General features: G+C 45.8%; 1 long non-coding RNA gene across 1 annotated transcript in view; it reads right to left on the bottom strand.

The window, feature by feature from the left end:
* Positions 1-14,010: 14,010 nt before the first annotated feature.
* The window catches only part of LOC121822078 (uncharacterized), a 62,355-nt gene continuing 58,502 nt past the window's right edge, over positions 14,011-17,863 (bottom strand). The window contains exons 5-6 of the long non-coding RNA XR_013044120.1: positions 17,068-17,244; positions 14,011-16,748 (exon numbers count right to left, since the gene is read on the bottom strand). This is a non-coding gene — a long non-coding RNA (uncharacterized LOC121822078). The remainder of the gene's footprint in view (positions 16,749-17,067; positions 17,245-17,863) is intronic.

A 17,863-nucleotide genomic window follows, 5' to 3' on the forward strand; every position in this document is an offset into this window, starting at 1 on the left:
GATGCGACTGGGCTGCCGACTGTCAAGGGGCTTGGTCAAGACTCCGCAGCCCCACTGCAGCTCTGACGTCAACCAAGGTGCGAACACTGGGCCCCTTCTGACGCACGGCCCCGGCGCCGCCCCCCGGCCCCCGCGCCAGCCCCCGCCACCGCTGCTTTGCGAGCCCCTTCCTCCCGCTCTTAAAGCGCACACTTCCTGCAGGCGCCGCCCCACGCGGCCCCCGCCGGAATCGGAGCTTGGGGCAGGGACTCCGCGCCAAGCTTCAGCTTTGGGAGAAATGGGAGCCAAATGACCAGTTGAAAAATGTCTGGCCGAGCAACATGTGAATGCAGGCGAGGAGACCGGCGTTCAAGGGGTTAATCGAGCGCGCTCGGTTGCCCGGAGTCTGCAGTGAGGGTGCCTCAACCAAAAGCTGCTTTTCAAAGATCCGTTTACTCAGGGCTAAGACACTGTTTTAAGGTTGCTATCTCGTCCTGCGTTTCACTGCCCAAAGAGCAAGCATAAAATGCATCCTGAGCCCCCTTTAACAAAGCGAGGACCTAGGCTCCTTTAAAGAGGCAAGGTATTCAAAGCCTTATGTTGCACAAGAAAGGATTTACGAATATTAACAAATGTCTATTAATCCTCAGTTACATTCACTGCCCTGTCTCCTACAAATGCGGTGGTGAGCAAAAACAATTAAGTCGTGAGGGACACAAAACTAAATCAGACACACTACTTAATATATACTAATGATATGTGATAAAGAAAATAATCGTTACCTAAAAGAGGGACAGCCTCTGAAAGCAATCTTTTCTCTCTCTCTCTCTCTCCTCTCTCTCTCTCTCTCTCTCTCTCTCTCTCTCTCTCTCTCTCTCTCTCTCTCTCTCTCTCTCTCTCTCCTCTCTCTTTCTCTCCTCTCTCTCTCTCCTCTCTCTTTTCTTCTGCAGACAGGGTGTCCACTAAATAGCCAAGGCTGGCCTCAAACTTTCAATTCTCTTGCACTGGCCTCCTCACCAGGAGTACAAGCATGGCTCACGGCTAGGTAGCCATGCTTTGTGTAATAATCTTGATGGCTTTAGAAGGAGCTGTTGGTGTTGCCTTTCTGGAAACTCATCCCAGCCACTCAACCCAACACACGCCAGGCAAAACCCTCCCAGTCCCTAGATTGTTAAACACCAAAAACACAGATTTCTTTCAGAGAAACTGTTTTACACAAATCAGCCTTGGGATTATCAAAGAAACCCGATCATACATTAACCCAGCCCTCCGGACATAACTGTACTTCAGCGAAGGCACGCTTTTTTCTTTTTTTTTTTTTTAAATCTTCCCACTGCAACATCTCTGAAATCAGAATGCATCTTGAAACTCGGGGCCTCTTGATTTTGTTGGCCAGGTGGCAGTATTGCTTCCACATACAAAAGATGTATGCAGCTGTTCAAATTGTCCTTGTTTCAAATAAGTAAAATGCATTGTTTAATGAAACCCACAAGGAAGGGAATTATCAGACATCGGGTGTCGTTTTAACTTGAAAACAACGCGCAAGCTTGTGCGCGCTCACACACAGCCGAGCGCACACGTATGTACATACATACACACACACAAACAATAAACTTGAGATTTTTCTGAGGAACGGGGTGATTTTTCTTAAAAAGAGGATTTTTCTAAAGCCAAAAACAGTTTCTCCGGGTCTTTGAAATAAGGGTGATAGGATGGGCTGTCTGTTACCTTGGTGACAGTGCCCAGTTATTCACCGAGGATATTAGTTCTCTGTGTTTTCGGGGTGACCTGTAGCTGAGACAAGCCAGCTGGGCAACGTGCCACAGCCTGGGCTACATAGCTAGACCATGACTTAAAAAACAACACACATGCACATACAGCTATAAATCTAATTCTGTGCCCCCCCCAAAAAAAACAACTTGACTATCTGACTATCTGTCATTTTTATTACTGATTGCCAGCCTGATCACTTATAATCCCTTTTAAACTTTTAATGGAAAACACTGAAGAGCAATAGCATGGCTTGGATGTCCGTCTACTTAGATGAAGAAAACGCTGGCATCAAAATTCGAGGGAGGGGTACGGTCAGCTGCTTGAATGACTAAGCTCTCGTACATTACCAGCCATTCAAAGCGTTTAGAACTCATTTTCACTGTATTATATGGAGGGTCAGCGGGCATGTGTAGGTGTGCGAGGCACAGAGCTCGCGTGTGCGTCACAGAGCCCCAGTGGAGGTCAGAGAGCTGAAAAGAATCACATCTCTTCCTCCATCGCGAGTTCCAGGGCTTGAACTCCTGCCGGCAGGCAGGTTTGCAAGGCGAGCTGAGTCATCCGGCCCATCAGCCCATCACCGGCATTTTGTATCGCAGCAATCAACAACTGACTCAACGTGTGAGTCACCAAAATTAAAGTCTGAATGCCAGAAAGTTTTCAGGGGGGGCATTTTAGCCAATTTTACTTCTACTTCTCCTTATGTGCATTGATGTAGGAAAAATAACAACTCTCCCTGTGCTGAGGGTTGACGCACAGAACTTTCTTCCAGTATGATACTATCCAGCATTGCGAAGAGGAGAATGGTGGGGGGGGGGGGGGGGAGTCACGCTTCGTCGGATTTGCAGCCCATTCCGATCAAACTTCCATCTGCTGGTAACAAGTGATGGGAGGGGTCGTGATCAATAAGAGTAAGATCAAGCGTTGTGACATCCTTTTCAATACATTATAGAGCTCTACACAGCAGGAATTCGTCCACAATTCCTTGGTCAACAGGTCTGCTTGCACCCTCTCCTCCTCAGTATACCTGGTCTTAGGACAACAGGATCCTAGCTTTGTATTCTCTCAGATTTTCTTCCCCTAAATAAAAAGAATGCTCATCTATGTCCAGAAATCATTTCCACGGTGTCTACTTTCCGATTGTCATTTCAGCTAACATTAGGTTGATGTCTTATGGGAAAAACTGTACAGGCAATCTAGAACTCACTGTTGAGTCACAAAACAAATTTAGACTATCATCAAATTGGGGGTTTTGTTATCCCTTCCCAAAATCTATTGTTGTGTCCTGTATTGTACCTATTCATGGTCCACGGGGTCATTCTGAAGCTTTCAAACAATGGCCTGGCGTTTTACCATTTTAAAGAGTGTGGATCAGGTATAGGGAGGGACACATGCCTGTAATCCTAACACACAAGAGGATGACGGTTCAGTGAGTGAAGACATTTGCCACCACGTCTGACAACCTGAGTCCATCGAGAGAACTACTGCCAAAATGTTCTCCGATCTTCACACACACAAGAAAATGTTTTTAAAGCAGTTGAGATGCCATTCATGGTCATAAACGCCTTTAATTCCAGTGCAGAAGAGGCAGAGGCAGGTAGATTAGTGTGAGTCTGAGACCAGCCCGCCTACCGAGTTGACAGGCCCCACTTCAACGAGGATGGCACAGTGAGGAGCCTATGTCAAAAAGAAAATTTAAAGGAGGCTGGAGGATCACCCGTATGAGGCCAGCCTAGGCTATACAGCAGGAAGTCATTGTCCAAAAAGCAAAATAAAACAATAGTGTATGTTGCAGCAGGGCACTGGTGGCGCACGCCTTTTATCACAGCACGTGGGAGGCAGAGGCAGGTGGATCTCTGTGAGTTTGAGGCCAGCCTGGTCTACAGAGTGAGTTCGAGGACAAACAGGGCTACACAGAGAAACCCTGTCTTGAAAAACAAAACAAAACAACAACAATGAAAAAAAAAAAAGGTGTATGTTGGCGTTGGAAGCACATGTAGGTTAGCTTTAAATCACTTGCTCAACGTGTGTGTGTGTGTGTGTGTGTGTGTGTGTGTGTGTGTGTGTGTGTGCAAAATCCTGTGTTTGATCATGAGTATAGCAAAAAGCATGTGTCATTTTTAAGGGTTAATGATTCACTCCTATTTCACATCTAAATCGTAATTTTAAAACTCATGAGATGGGTCACCAAATATTTGCCTTTTTTGCCCTGTTGTCTCCTCTCTGAGAAACACACGAGAATTCCGTCTGAATGGTAGAGAGCACAATAATGCAGTCAGAAAAGCTGCCGGTTCCAGCTGGCAGCCGCTATTGCACAAACCCCTAACAGGCTGAAGTGCCCAGAGTAAACGATGGTGGAGGGTGCCTCCCTAAAAGGGACAGCTGTATCGCCAGCTCTAAGGCTCGGGGAACGGTTAGGGGACGGGCGCGGAAAGAATTCAAGAGCCACGGCACGGGGGGGTGGGAGATGGACAGCAAAAAGCATCTTCTGTGCTTGGCATAGCTGTTGCGATCGCGAACTCGCCGAAGCTGTAACAATCCACACAAAACCGGCACAAGATTGGGCCTGTCTACGTTTAATCAGGGATGGGAGAGGGGTCCTAGAGGCCAGACCCTTCCCTGAGGGACTATCCACAGCTAATGGTTGATGGGGGAGGCGGGTGTCATTTTCTCCAGTGATGTACTCACTGATGAGTGGCCAATGCGCCAGTAAATTACCTCCTACCCACGCTCCAGCAAGAAACTCTAATTAAACTCAGTGGGTCACACAGAAAAGAAGACATGGAAATAGGAGGGGGCTTGTTGATAAGGGTTTAACTGCGGAGAGGGGACTGAGAGTGAAAACGACCCAAATTCTTTATACAAACGTAGAAACTGTCAAAGGATTTTTGAAAATTTAAAGATGATAATGCCCTTGCTTTACCGCCTGTTCAAACAACAACAACAACAAAAAAAAGTTGGTGAAAAGCATGCATCTTAAAGGTAGACGGGTGAGTCTGCTGCCGGGCTCTAAGACAGGCATATGACAGGCTGGCAGAATACTCCACGTGAGAACCAGAGTGCAACGGGGAAAGCCTGCAAAAGAGTAAAATCCGTATCACGGAAACAAACATAATAGCTAGTGCCTACAAAATTAGTAAATCGTCAAATAGTGCTGCAAACAAACAAATTCTTCCTGCATGTCAGATGTGCGCAAAGGCACAGTAAGCAAGGTCCTGGACAGATCTTTCCCCCTCCTTTTTATAATTTTTTTTATTTTGCGAGACAGGCTCTCTTGTAGTCCAAACTGACTTTAAAATCGCTCAAACTTGCTACGCAGTATAGAAGACTTCTAATCATGAAGGCCTTCCATGGTGCTGGAGCTCAAGCCCAGGGTGCTCACCAAATGCTCCAGCATACACCTAACAACTGAGTTTCACTGTGCCGGCTCTGCAGAAAGTCTAGTTTTCAGGCTTCCCCACTGTTCAAGTCCCCTCGCTGGCTTACCTAAGACAATAAAAATTATTCCTTCTCCCCTGTGTTTTGGAGAACTGGTCTCAGTCAAAACCTCTGCATGTCCACAGCCTTTTTTTTTTCCCTTGCCTGTGTTGTTCAGAGGTAATGGTAATAGGAGCGGTGATCCTGTGTGTCTGTGTGCAGGTGCAGACGCGCTGCAGCCCTCAGCTCTCAGAAAGCAGGCTTGTAATAAGCTGTTTCGCCCGCTGAGCCATCTCGCAGGTCCCCTTATCTGTCTTCGACTGTGTGGTTTCTTAGAGCCCGAGAGCCAGTGTTCCTATTGCACAACAATGAAGAAACAAGATGCTCAGTCTCCAGTGCTTCTGGTCCTGGGTTTGATTTTTCTGTGTGTGTGTGCGTGTTTTGTTTTGTTTTGTTTTGACTTGGCAAAGATTTCTCTTTTTCTGTTTCCAGTCTTTTAAAGTAGGCACAGATTTGCTTACAATAAAACTGATTTCAAGAACCCATAAAAATTAAATCCAAACAATGAGATTAAATCTAGCAATCAAGAATGATGAAAAACACAAGACACAAGAAAATTGACTGACTGGGGTGATGACCTGACAGCGATATTGGAGTCCTGCTTCTGCACACCATAGAAACCGTCCAGTGAGCTTCGGGGATGGATCTTGATACTCATTACTTAATAACAATCCGCATAGAGTTAAGTGGTCTTTACACACAGACAGCAGCCATTTAAACTAAATGCATTTTATTTTCTACAAGGTAACGCAATTATAAGGCCACAATATTCCCTTTAGACAAATCCCTGAAAGTAGTGATTTAATATCAGTGTTACTCATTCTTTTCAAATATAAATTATTTTAACCTAATTAAGGTTACAGATAATTTTTAAATACTACAAACACCATGACTGGTATATTAAAATTATTGATAATATTTATAACTAATATCCAAAGGAAATTGACTGCCAAATGCTTAGCTGCCGCCCATCTGATATGCTTACTGATTGATCTCATCGACATAATTACAGGTCATGATTTTAGTGTCTGCTCTTTCTTCTCACTAAATCAGGAACGCTGTATTTACGGACCGGGTAAACAAGCCGCGCGGGCACCCAAGGACCACAAGGGCTCTTCAGTTAGCTCTCGGAGCTCGGCTATAAATCCTTGCTATGTGAGAGCGAGTTAGATCCAGTTCTTTATCAAAGGTACTGTGCCGGTGGAGGCTGTCATATGCCTTCAATATAAACCCCCAATCCAACAGCCAAAGGAAAGGAGATCCGACGGAGACGGAAGAAAACCCGTTAGAAATGCTGCGGAGAAAATGCCCCCCTTATTGCCTAACGCTTGTCTCTCAAGCTCAACGCAGCACTGCACACTGAGTGTTTAAAATTGAACTCCTGGGGCCCATGAGATGGGTAAGATCACCTGCTGGGAGAGCCTCGACAACCTGGGTTTGAGCCTCAGAGCTCACCATGGAAGTAGTGCAGGCACAATAATAAATTATATAAATTAATAGAATGAATTCTTTTTTAAAAAAGCAACTCCAGTGGGTAATATTTTCTGGCCTACTTAAAACACTCCTAGAAGCATTACGAGGCGTTTCTTGGAGACACTTTTCAACGGCTTTCCTTCTCCCAGACGGAGAGTTTTGTTTTCTTTCCTGTTGCGCAGATCTACTTCAGAAACACTGTGAGGGTCTTCGTGTGAGCAAGTTAGACAAGCTGGCACCCTAGGCACACTTGCAGCTACTCCGTTAGGCAAGCTGGCACACTAGGCACACTTGCAGCTACTCCATCCAGGCTCGTGCTGGGAGCCCAGCAGTATTTTTTTTTTCTTCCACACCACCATTACGCACAGAACCTGAGGCGGAATGCTGTTGCGGTTTCCATGTTAACACACTGCACGCTACACAGGTTCTCTGGCAGCTGAGGCCACTCGCTGCACCAGCTCAGGTCAGAGCCTCCTGAAGGCTTGCGTTCACTGGGGCTCCACCTCAGCGGCGTCCCCTTTAAGGTTTTTCTTAGAACATACTGAAGACATTCTGTTTTTCACAGGCTGAGAAGCTTATGGATTCCACGATCTCTGTGGGCTCCAGGCTGGTAAGATGCTACAACACAAGAGAGTTTCGATCGATTCACAAATTATCTTTCCTTCGTCATTTTCCCCTCTCTCTCTTTCTTTTATAATCACCAAGAACATCTTTGAGGGGCAGAGAGGCAGGTGGATCTCTAGGAGTTCGAGGCCAGCCTGGCCTACATGGTGAGTTCCAGGACAGCCAGTTTTACCCTGTCTCAAACAAAACAAAATAAACAAACAAACATTCAGATTAGTAAAAAAACAAAAAAAAAAAAAAAAACCTCAACCTCAAATCGATATGCACTTTCTACAGTGCTGCCGGTGTCTCTAACAGGAATCACCCTTCCTCAGCAGCCGGCAGAGGAGAACAGGACACTGGGCTTGACGGAAACCTAAACCCAGCCCTTCCAGTCCTCACTCAGAGCGGCAGCAGCAATGTTTGTGGCCAAACACTACTCGGAGTACGAAGCTTTGCTGTCACACTCTGCCACAACACGTTTCTGGCAGCAGGTGGCTGGGAAGAAGCTACTGGAAGGAAGCAGCTGACTGCCGCCCAGGCACCACGGAAGAGAGCTAATTGTTCCGTGCAGACATAAGCCGCTACGAGGAGGAAAACACTGAGGCTAATTTTATTTTCCATAGACTGTATTCCTAAAATTTTTTTTATCACTGGCATGGCATTCGAGTATCGTGATACACAAAGAGTATTAGAAAAGTCGATCATGTCAGAAGAACACCAGGAGTGCTGTGCTATTGATTTTCTTTAGTTCAGTGCCGAGGAGACTGAGTTCCCGCCTGGAGAAGGCTGCACCCACGCTCTCCCATTGATCTCGGCCTCGGTTCCTAGTTTCTATTCATGTTATTTTTTTACTCTATTTATCTGTGTGTGTGCAGAGGTTCACTAGCCATGGCACCATGGTACACATGTGTACCACGGCACAAGTGTTGCCGTGACATGCATATACCACTACCACAGTATAAATGTGCCACTGGGTATGCGCGCATGGCACGGGGCCGTTCCACAGCCAGCGCGTGCCACAGCATGAGTGCTCCAGGGAGTCCATGTGTGCCATGACACAAATGTGCCAGCGTGTGTCAACGGTGCGTGTGTTCCGCAGCGTGCGTGTGTGCTACAACATGTATGTGCCCCAACGTGTGTGTGTGCCCGGGTGTGTGCATGCCACAATGGGAATGTGCCAGAGCTCAGAGGATCGGTTTTAGGAGTCAGTTCTCTCCTTCCACTGTGCTCTGAGGAGCGAAGAACTCCAGACGCCACTCCATGCACTTTTACCCACTGGCCCCTAGCTCCCACATTCCTGATAAAGCTGAGGCAGCAATCTGAGGACTCACTTTGCCCCGGGGTTAACTCTGTCCACAAATTTAACTCCAGTACACCTGCCTTTGCTGCGCAAAATAACCATTCCCTCCCTATTCACAGCTCCCAATCACCTCTTTGAATTAGATATCCCCTCTGTCCTAAGGACTATGGCGGTCCAGGTACCACCGCTGGGGATCTACTCTGTAGGATTGTTCTACAGTTGCTACAAAAATTGTTCAAACTAGCCAGTCCTTTGTCTTCGTATGCCTGTACCTGGTATGCCTTTTCCTTTCAAGGAAGCCTGTTGCCTGCAGTTTACCTCCTCCTGCTAGCTTAGCTTGCTTAGACATTTCCATTCATGTCCCCGAGAAGCTATGTGCCTCCTGAGTCTGGGAAACTGAAAATGATGCCGGGTGGTGGTGGCGCACACCTTTAATCCCAGTACTCCAAAGGCAGAAGCAGGCAGATCTCTGTGAGTTCGAAGACAGCCAAGGCTACACAGAGAAACCATGTCTCAAAAAAATCAAAGAAAAAAAAGAGAGAGAGAGAAAAGGATGTTGAAGCCCTGTGGCCTAGTTTTGGACGAGTATAGGAGTGCTTGTCCAATGGGTCTCCAGATGGGACAGTCTCACTTGGCAAGGAGCATTGGACTTCAGGAACACACGGTATACCGCTGGGACCACGCGACCGATCTGTGTACTGTCTTTTCGCTCATGATATTGATGATTCCCTTGGCGGTTTTAATGTCCTTTTGTCAATCATGCATGGGATAGATGTGATTGTTCCTGGAAACCCCATTTTTTTTTCTCACATATCTTCCCCCAAAATTCCTTGGGAGCTGATGCTTCTCAGGTTTCCTGTCTGGGGATGCCAGTTCTCTCTTCAGATCCCGGGAGCTGTTCTGATTCAGTGCTGACAGGATCGGAGGCGAATCACCCCAATTTCTATAAATATGTCTTGAATGAGAGAGATTGTTGTTCTTGAAAATGTGTAACAGTACGGTTCTACCTCGGGTCCGCGATACAAAATTGGAAATTCCAAAAGGCGATTTCCTGCCCCTTTAATCCCAGCGCTTGAAACAATTTTACTTATTCATATCTCTCTAGCTGTGAATCCGGGTAGGGTTGGTCTCAGAAAAGTAAGTATTTATGTATAATATAAAATTTAGAGCCAGATGGCGGGGGCACATGCCTTTAATCCCAGCACTCCTGAGACACAGCCAGGCGGGTCTCTGTGAGTTCAAGACCAGCCGGGTCTACAGAGCAAGATCCAGACCAGGCACCAAAGCTACACAGAGAAACCCTGTCTCGAAAACAAAAACAAAAACAAAACAAAACAAACTTGGGGCAAAGGAACTGGCATTTTTCGTACTATAGATATTTAATAAGAACGAAATACTAAAAAAATCCCAGTGCACACTTGGGGAAACTGAGGTGGGAGCATTACAGGAACTAACACTGACAGGTGGTGACAGTCTGCATCCGCTACCTGGAAGCCTGGGCTGGTTAGCCCACTTTGCAGCCCAGCGGGACTGTGGAGAGCGCTGTGGCCCCAGATAGAAGCCTGTGCTGCCCAAGCTGGTTTGAGGGACAGACTGGAGGCCTCTTTGGAGCCAGAGGCCCGGATGCCCCGAAATGGGTCAGCCTGACTACCCCTAAGCTGACTCAAAAGCCAGTTTGGGCTTCCCCCACCCCACGTAGCAGCGTGGTACCCAGTGTCCCTGCTGTCCCCCAAAGGACATTAGGTTTGGAGATGACCCGTTGGTGGAGGTTTTGAGAGACACACTGTACTGCGGTACCAGGGTACACAGTGCTACCAGGGACCAGAGACTCACAGTAAGACTTGAAACCAGTAGCCCATAGGGATTAGGTGAAAAATGGGTGGCTGATACTGGACCAAGAGACAGCACGGTGCTGGTGATGGATTTCAGATTCTTTACAAGCAGGACCCTTTTAAGTATGTCCTGCCGCAGATTCTTTAAAGACTTACGAATGTTTTTCTCGAAATTCCTAACTAGCTCTGTCTGGCCTGGTTTCTGTAGACATACAGGGGTGCAGGATTTCTAGGCAGCTTCAAATGCCCCCTTTTTTCTAGTGTTGGGTAAAGGAAAACTGAAAGCATTAATGATAGAATGGTTTACCCCATAGTTGTGTCAAATTTTTCATCTGACTGTAAAGATCACTTTTAACCACTGAAACACCAAGTGGGTCGTATTTTATTTTCACACTAGTGTGTATTTCTTACTTTATATTTCTGCTTGATTCATCCAGCCTGGAGAAATGTACTCTGCCAAGGAGTTCGCGATCATTATTTTCAGCTTATTATTTGTAAATCTATGTTCAGTTATTGGAATATTTGAAATCAGCACCACGCCAATCTCTTCCCGGGAAAGCAAAGGGGAGCCGCGGGGCTGGTGGCACACACCTCTCACTCATCTCTCCAGCTGACTTCTCCTCTTCTTATTCTAAGCACTCGTCTCTCCCCTCCTGTTGGGTATGGCGCTCCCTTAAAACCATTTAGGTATGCCTGGAAGCTTCCTTCACCCTACCGGGCCCCCACCACAGGGAAAGGAACGCCTTTCCTCCGTGATTTGAGACATTTCTTTCTGATAAGTCTTTTAGTCCGACTGGAGAGTGTCCAGGATCGAAATTCTTGTTTCCATGACACTTGCCCACTCTGCTTCCTCAGAGCTCCTCTCAGCCCCCTCCTGTAACTTCCTCAGCTCCCCACTTCTCCATCCCAACATTTTGCTAAATCTCCTGCCTTTACGTTTCCCTTGACTCGCAAGGTCAAACCTCTACCTCCTCCTGCATGGCTTGGTTTACCTATGGGTCCTCTAACGAAATAGCAGTCTATGATACAAACGGGGGTGGTTAGGGGGGGGGTGGAAGTACCATTTCAGGCAGGGGTATCCTCGGCTCCGAGGGTAGAATCAAAAGTAGTCTTCACAGTTTTCAAACTGTTACGTGAACAATCCTTTCAACTTTACACAGATTGCTGTCATCTATCTCGCTTGTTTCCGCATATTGAAACTGTTCCTTTACCCCCAGCTCTTTATACCATTTTCCTATCATTACAAGATTTACCAAAAGTTACTAGAGAAAAAAAAAAAAAAAGATGTCCTCATGGGGAAGGTTGTTGCCGTCCCTTCTTCCTTCTGTTCAGACTTAGGTTTCTGCTAAGGATTGTTGTTCTTTTATTATTCACTTGGATTTCACTGCGGGCTTATTTTTAATTCTTGTTGTTCTTTTTCCAGGCATCATCAGAAGGTTCTGGTCTGGGTGCTGTGCACCAAGGGTGTTGAGTTCATTACTTTAAACAACAAACAAACAAAAAGAGAGATTCGGGAGCCCTGTGGCTTAGTTTTGGACCGGTATAGGAGTGCTTGTCCAATGGGTCTCCAGATGGGACAGTCTCACTTGGCAAGGGGCATTGGACTTCAGGAACACACGGTATACCGCTGGGACCACGCGGTATACCGCTGGGACCATGCGACCGATCTGTGTACTGTCTTTTCGCTCATGATTTTGATGATTCCCTTGGCGGTTTTAGTGTCCTTTTGTCAATCATGCATGGGATAGATGTGATTGTTCCTGGAAACCCCATTTTTTTTTTCTCAAATATCTTCCCCTAAAATTCCTTGGGAGCTGATGCTTCTCAGGTTTCCAGTCTGGGCATGCCAGCTGTCATTTGTGACCTGGAAGCTGTTCTGATTCAGTGCTCACAGGATCAGAGGCGGATCATCCCTATTTCTGTAAATGTGTTTGAAGGATATTGTGGCTCTTGAAAATTGTGCCTATGTCAATCACCCTTTTGTTTTGTAAAGACCGGATGTACCTGGCTCAATATCTGGCCAAGCTAACAAAATGCTAAGTGTTGTTTTGGTTTAAAGATGTTTTGATTTAAAAATTGGGGAAAAACATGTTTGACATATTTGTTTTTGCCTTAGGTTAACGCTGTAGGATGGGAAAAACTTGTTTGTTAATATGGAAAAACATGCTTGTTTTTGATGTACAAATTAGGACGGCTGGAGCTCTTCGCGGGCCAGGCACTTGTGTGAAACTCATCTGGAGTACCAACGATTCACTTCTTCGTGCTAATGGCCCCGTTCCTCGTTTCAGGACCTGAACCCAGGACCGCGGCAGAGAAGGATTAAAAAAAAAAATCTGTCTTCACAGCAATAATTTTCATAACTATTTACTGTGTGTGTCTGTGTCTGCGTGTCTGTGCGCGCTCACATGAACCGCACACGAGTACCATAGTGTGTGTTTGTAGATGAGGATACAGCTCTCGGAGCAGTTGGTCCACTTGCATGGGTCCCAGGGATGAAACTCAGGTCATCAGGCTTCATTATAGGCGGCTTTACTTACAAAACCATCTTGTCAGCCCACTATATACATTTTGTTTTTGTCTTTGTTTTTGTTTTTGTTTTTCAAGACAGGGTTTCTCTGTGTAGCTTTGTGCCTTTCCTGGAACTCGCTTTGGAGACCAGGCTGGCCTCGAACTCACAGAGATCCGCCTGTCTCTGCCTCCCGAGTGCTGGGATTAAAGGCATGCGCCACCACCGCCCGGCTACATTCTTTATTATTATTATTATTATTATTATTATTATTATTATTATTACTCTCTTATTTGTTCAGCATATGCACATGCCCCCAATGTGGGGGTCAGAGAACCGTCAGTGGAATTCGATTCTCTCCTTCCACCTTGAGGAACAGGGGCTAGAACTCGGATCCTTGGGCTTGTCAGAAAGTGCCTTTACCCCGTGCTGGATCATGTCTGCAGCCCTACTGAACACTTTCTGAAGAAAAGTATGAAAGGCTTAGACACGGCTCACTGCTGTGGCTGCCCAGTGGACGTAAGGCCCAGCCTGGATCAGGTTGTTGGATGCCCGGCACCACAAAGGGGAAGAAAGGGTACGGGGTGCATTGGTTAGAACAGTGAGGGCGCCAAGCAGTGGAGCTGCGGCCAGACAGAGTCCACGAGTCCACGGTGATGCGCTGTTTGTCAGCTCCAGCCCCCGCTACCTGCGGGGGCACTGATGACAGGGGACCCTCCCCTAGCCTCAGCTGGGTATCTCAGCTGCAGCCCTGAGAGTGAAGCCGGGGCGCACCTCAACTTCCACCGAAATCTCCAGAAAAGACTAGGAAGTGTAATCGCGGGAGACTGACCAGAAGGCCGGGCAAAGCCCACTGCAACGGGTTCCGGAAGAGAACCCTGGGGCCAGGAGGCTGTCCTGGAGAAGACAAGAATGTCTCGAGGATGCCCCCCCACACATCCCTTAAAGTGCCGAGGAGAGAAAGCCGCTTGCCACCAGGGAAGTTTCCGATTCGTTCTAGCCAATACACCTGAGGACAGCCACCCCTGCCAATGCCTCCTTGTGCGACATTTACTAAAACAGGCTCGAAATGATAAACAAGTAGTTCTTGCAAGAACAGAAGGTCACTGACGTCATTGGTGTGGAGATGGAAGTGGTTGCCTCCCCACCTCTGAGCGTCCACTTAGATGACAAGCAGCTCACAGGCGGCAGACCTCCTGGCCCCACATGTTGACCTGAAGGCTGGGGGTTGTTCTCCTCCGCCCCTTCTTCTGAGTGAAAGTCATTTGATCGAGAAACATAACACATATACATATGTGTATATATATATTTGAATTACAAACAGTATGTTCATATTTGGTTCCTATCTAATACACAAAAGCACCAAACAGTATACGATTTAACAAGAACCAAATGAAAAGAAGCATTTGCTCAATATCCTTAAAATTAAAATGAATTGTAACACAATACAAAAGAGTCACAATTGTATTACTATGTTTAATAATGCCAACTTTCTATCTTAATTTGTCAGCCTCATTTTGGCACTGACTAATAAAATGCATTATTTACATAGCATTTCACTCAGAATCAGATTTTCAGACGATTTTCACATACTCCGGGGACATTCCTTCCCTTTGTTTCTCTGCAGCCCTGAGTTGGTGCAAGTGTTTTTTAAGTCCTGAGAAATACGCACATTTGCCTCTCACTAGCCACGTAGCAGCTGATGGTCTGTCTGATTTCTCCTAAAAGGCTTTAGTGTTTTGTCTGTAGCAGTCTTTAAACTCACTCAATGGCCTGAAAGACAGTTTCCTTCCCTGCAAAATTGTGTATGGCTTCCAAATGATTCAAGGCAACTATAGAAAAGCACTTATGCAGTCCTGATGTACCCATTCAAGGACAACTTTTATGCTTCCTATTTGCAACATGTTCTGATAACAAAAAGGCTTTTAAAACGGATTGCCCTTGAACTTTTATAAGTATGTCTCGCGATTCGGTGTCCCAGTTCTGCACACATATCAAACAGAAAGTCTATATAGTTCAGCTGTCTTGCCTAGCTTATACAGAAACTGGTCTCAATTCCCAGTACTAAAAACAGAACAAATAAAACAAACAAACAAAACAAACAAAAAAACAAATACTGGGCTCAGTAAATAAGCTTCCTTGCTGAGTTAAATCGCTGAAATCCACACGGCAGGAGAGAACTAAGTCCCACAGGCTGTCCTATGACTTTCACACAAACACTGTACCATACACATGCACACACACGCACGAACACACAGGGGAAGAAAACAAATAAACATTAATTACAGCAACTGGACAAAATCTTCCACACCAAACTGGGCATCTGTAAATCTGGTTTTCAACGGTCTCAAGCAGGTGTTTATCTTTTCTCTGACAAACAAAACAGACCCACTGTGAAAAACACATAATCAAGAAATCACACAATTCCTTGCTAGGCGAATCCGATCCGATCGAGGTATTGGAAGTAACAAACACAATGTGAGCACAGGCACCACCACACCGGAATTAAGTCACTGGGTTTCTAATGGGTCCGGGTTTCTTATAATAATCCCGCAGCCCTCCAATTCTGCCTTGGACACTCGGGCAGAGAACTTCTAAGACACATGTAGAAATAAACTGGTTGTGCGAGTGCTCCTGAGAAAGCCCATAAAGGATATTTGTTTCATATACTCCTCCAAAATCTGTGCACCCGAAAACAAGTTCCGAGCTTACAAGCTAATTTATTTGACATGAAAATCATGGGCGCCTTTTCTTGCTAGAAGACATTTAAACTGTCATTATGAAGAGTCAAACGTGGATGCCATAAAGCCGTTGAAGGCTGTTGCAAATTTATGTTTCCCAGGTTTTTCCGTTCGGGTTGGTTGGTTGGTTTAGAATTTATCGATTTGTTTTGTTTTGTTTGTTTGTTTGCTTGTTTGGGTTTTATGAGAGCAAAGGAAGAAGAAGATTATTATGAAGAAAACGCTGAAAACCAAGGAGCAGGGGCAAGGGACTATCAGACGATTATGGTGGCTGCTGTAGACCCCCCCACTCCCCACGGTCCTGGAGCCCCTTAGGGCCCTCCTTTCACACTCCCGACATCCTCTCCCAAGTCACTCTCTCTGCATTCCCTTTAGCATGACCAAATCGTAACAGAACTCAGCTCTTTCCTCTCCTATCAATAGGTATTGAACAAAAATCAGTTTCCACCACTTTTTTTTATATTTGTGTATGTGTTTGAGTGCGTGTGTGCATGTGGGGGGGGGGGGGCGGGGCGCGCGCGAACATATACTCACTCATGTTAAGGCTCACTACAGGGGTCAGAGAGAGTCCACTCTCTCCTTCCGCGGTGAATTCTGGGGATCAAACTCGGGTTGCTAAGCTTGGCCACAAATGCTGTTATTACTGAGTCATTTCACAGGCCAGGTCCCAAGCCCTTTAAGCTGCTTCAACACAGATCTGCATCAGAAAAGCTGTCCTACCAGCAGCCACTGTGAGAAAGAGGATCGCCCTTAGGCTGTTTGGTGTCCAATCACTGTGGATACCAAACTTCGACCAAAGTCCTTCCTTGGGGCTCCATGTGCTGAGTGGGGTTCGTCCCTAACCCTGAGATGGTTTTTCCTGATTCCCTACAAGGAATTTCTGAGTTCTCTGTGAGAACTAGTTGCTCTCCTGGGAATTCACGTCAATTCAAAGTCTTTTGGGTCAAATCTTTGCTTCCGTAACCTTCACCACGCTATCTTAACGCCATTCGTTTCTTTCTCACCGGCAAAACATTGAGTTACAATGACCCTCTGGGGCTCCTGAGTTATCTTCCATAATCCACCTATGGAGAGACAGAGCGGCAAGCAAAACCTCTTGTACAAGACGACCCGCTTGTCTCATCTGGTATGAGGAAGTGGGAAAAGTGGCTAAATACTTCAGTTATCGTTTAAACTATTAACGCTTTAGAGCTCTGGCTTCAAAAACCATTTTCCTCCCCGTAAACCCCGCAGCAACCCCACAGTCCATCAAATATCCTTCTCCACTAAACATCCGCACACAACTGCTGCGTCCAACTACGTCCCACTTAAACCTTTGCACTGCTGGGATTTTCAGACCACCACCAAGGGTTCCAAAACCCCCGAAAGCAAATGAAAATTTACCAAACGATTTAATGAAGTTGTTCCGTGGACAAGCTTTCCATAATTCTTTGACCCATAGCAAATGTATCCAGCTACTGAAGGGACCTTGAAATCTTCACTTGGGTCAAACACACCATGTGCATCACCATTTTTGAGGACCTTCGGGGATCAAGAACTCTTCCTGGCTCCTGTGGTAGACTAGAGAAATAAAAATAAATAAATAAATAAATAAATAAATAAATAAATAAATAAATAAATAAATAAATAAAATAAATAAATAAATAAATTAAATAAATTAAAAAACTAGTCCAACGCAAGTGACTGTATATGTAGTCAAAATTATGGGCAGAAAAGACAGTCCTTCGAAAATCACCTGCCATCATCAACTAATGAAAAGCTGGAAAGCTCAGAACTGATTTCTCAAACAGCTTCAGCTCTGACGGCAACCACTGTAAATCTCAAACCAGAGCACGAGCCTGTGAGTGTGTGTGTGTTCTCTCGCAACCACTGTGAATGGTCTCAAAAACCAGCAAGCTCCTGCAGCCAAGCAAGCTCGGGTGGGCATGAACATTAACTAACAAAATGTCAGAATGTCAGGCGTTACCCCGTACCATGTTGGTAGTACTTTAAGAAAAATAAATAAATACAAAAGGTAGGCACAGTAATTAAAATGATTAGAAAAAAACGCAGCAAGCTCCAAAATTGAGCACGTCACCAAATCATTGCCGGTGCTATAAAGAAAACTGGCACAAGACCCTGAGTCTTTGGCTTTCAAGAACTCTGAATCCGTTCTTCTAATAACCTCCCACTTCCTCCT

Source organism: Peromyscus maniculatus, chromosome 13, assembly GCF_049852395.1.
Source record: "Peromyscus maniculatus bairdii isolate BWxNUB_F1_BW_parent chromosome 13, HU_Pman_BW_mat_3.1, whole genome shotgun sequence".
NCBI lineage: Eukaryota > Metazoa > Chordata > Mammalia > Rodentia > Cricetidae > Peromyscus > Peromyscus maniculatus.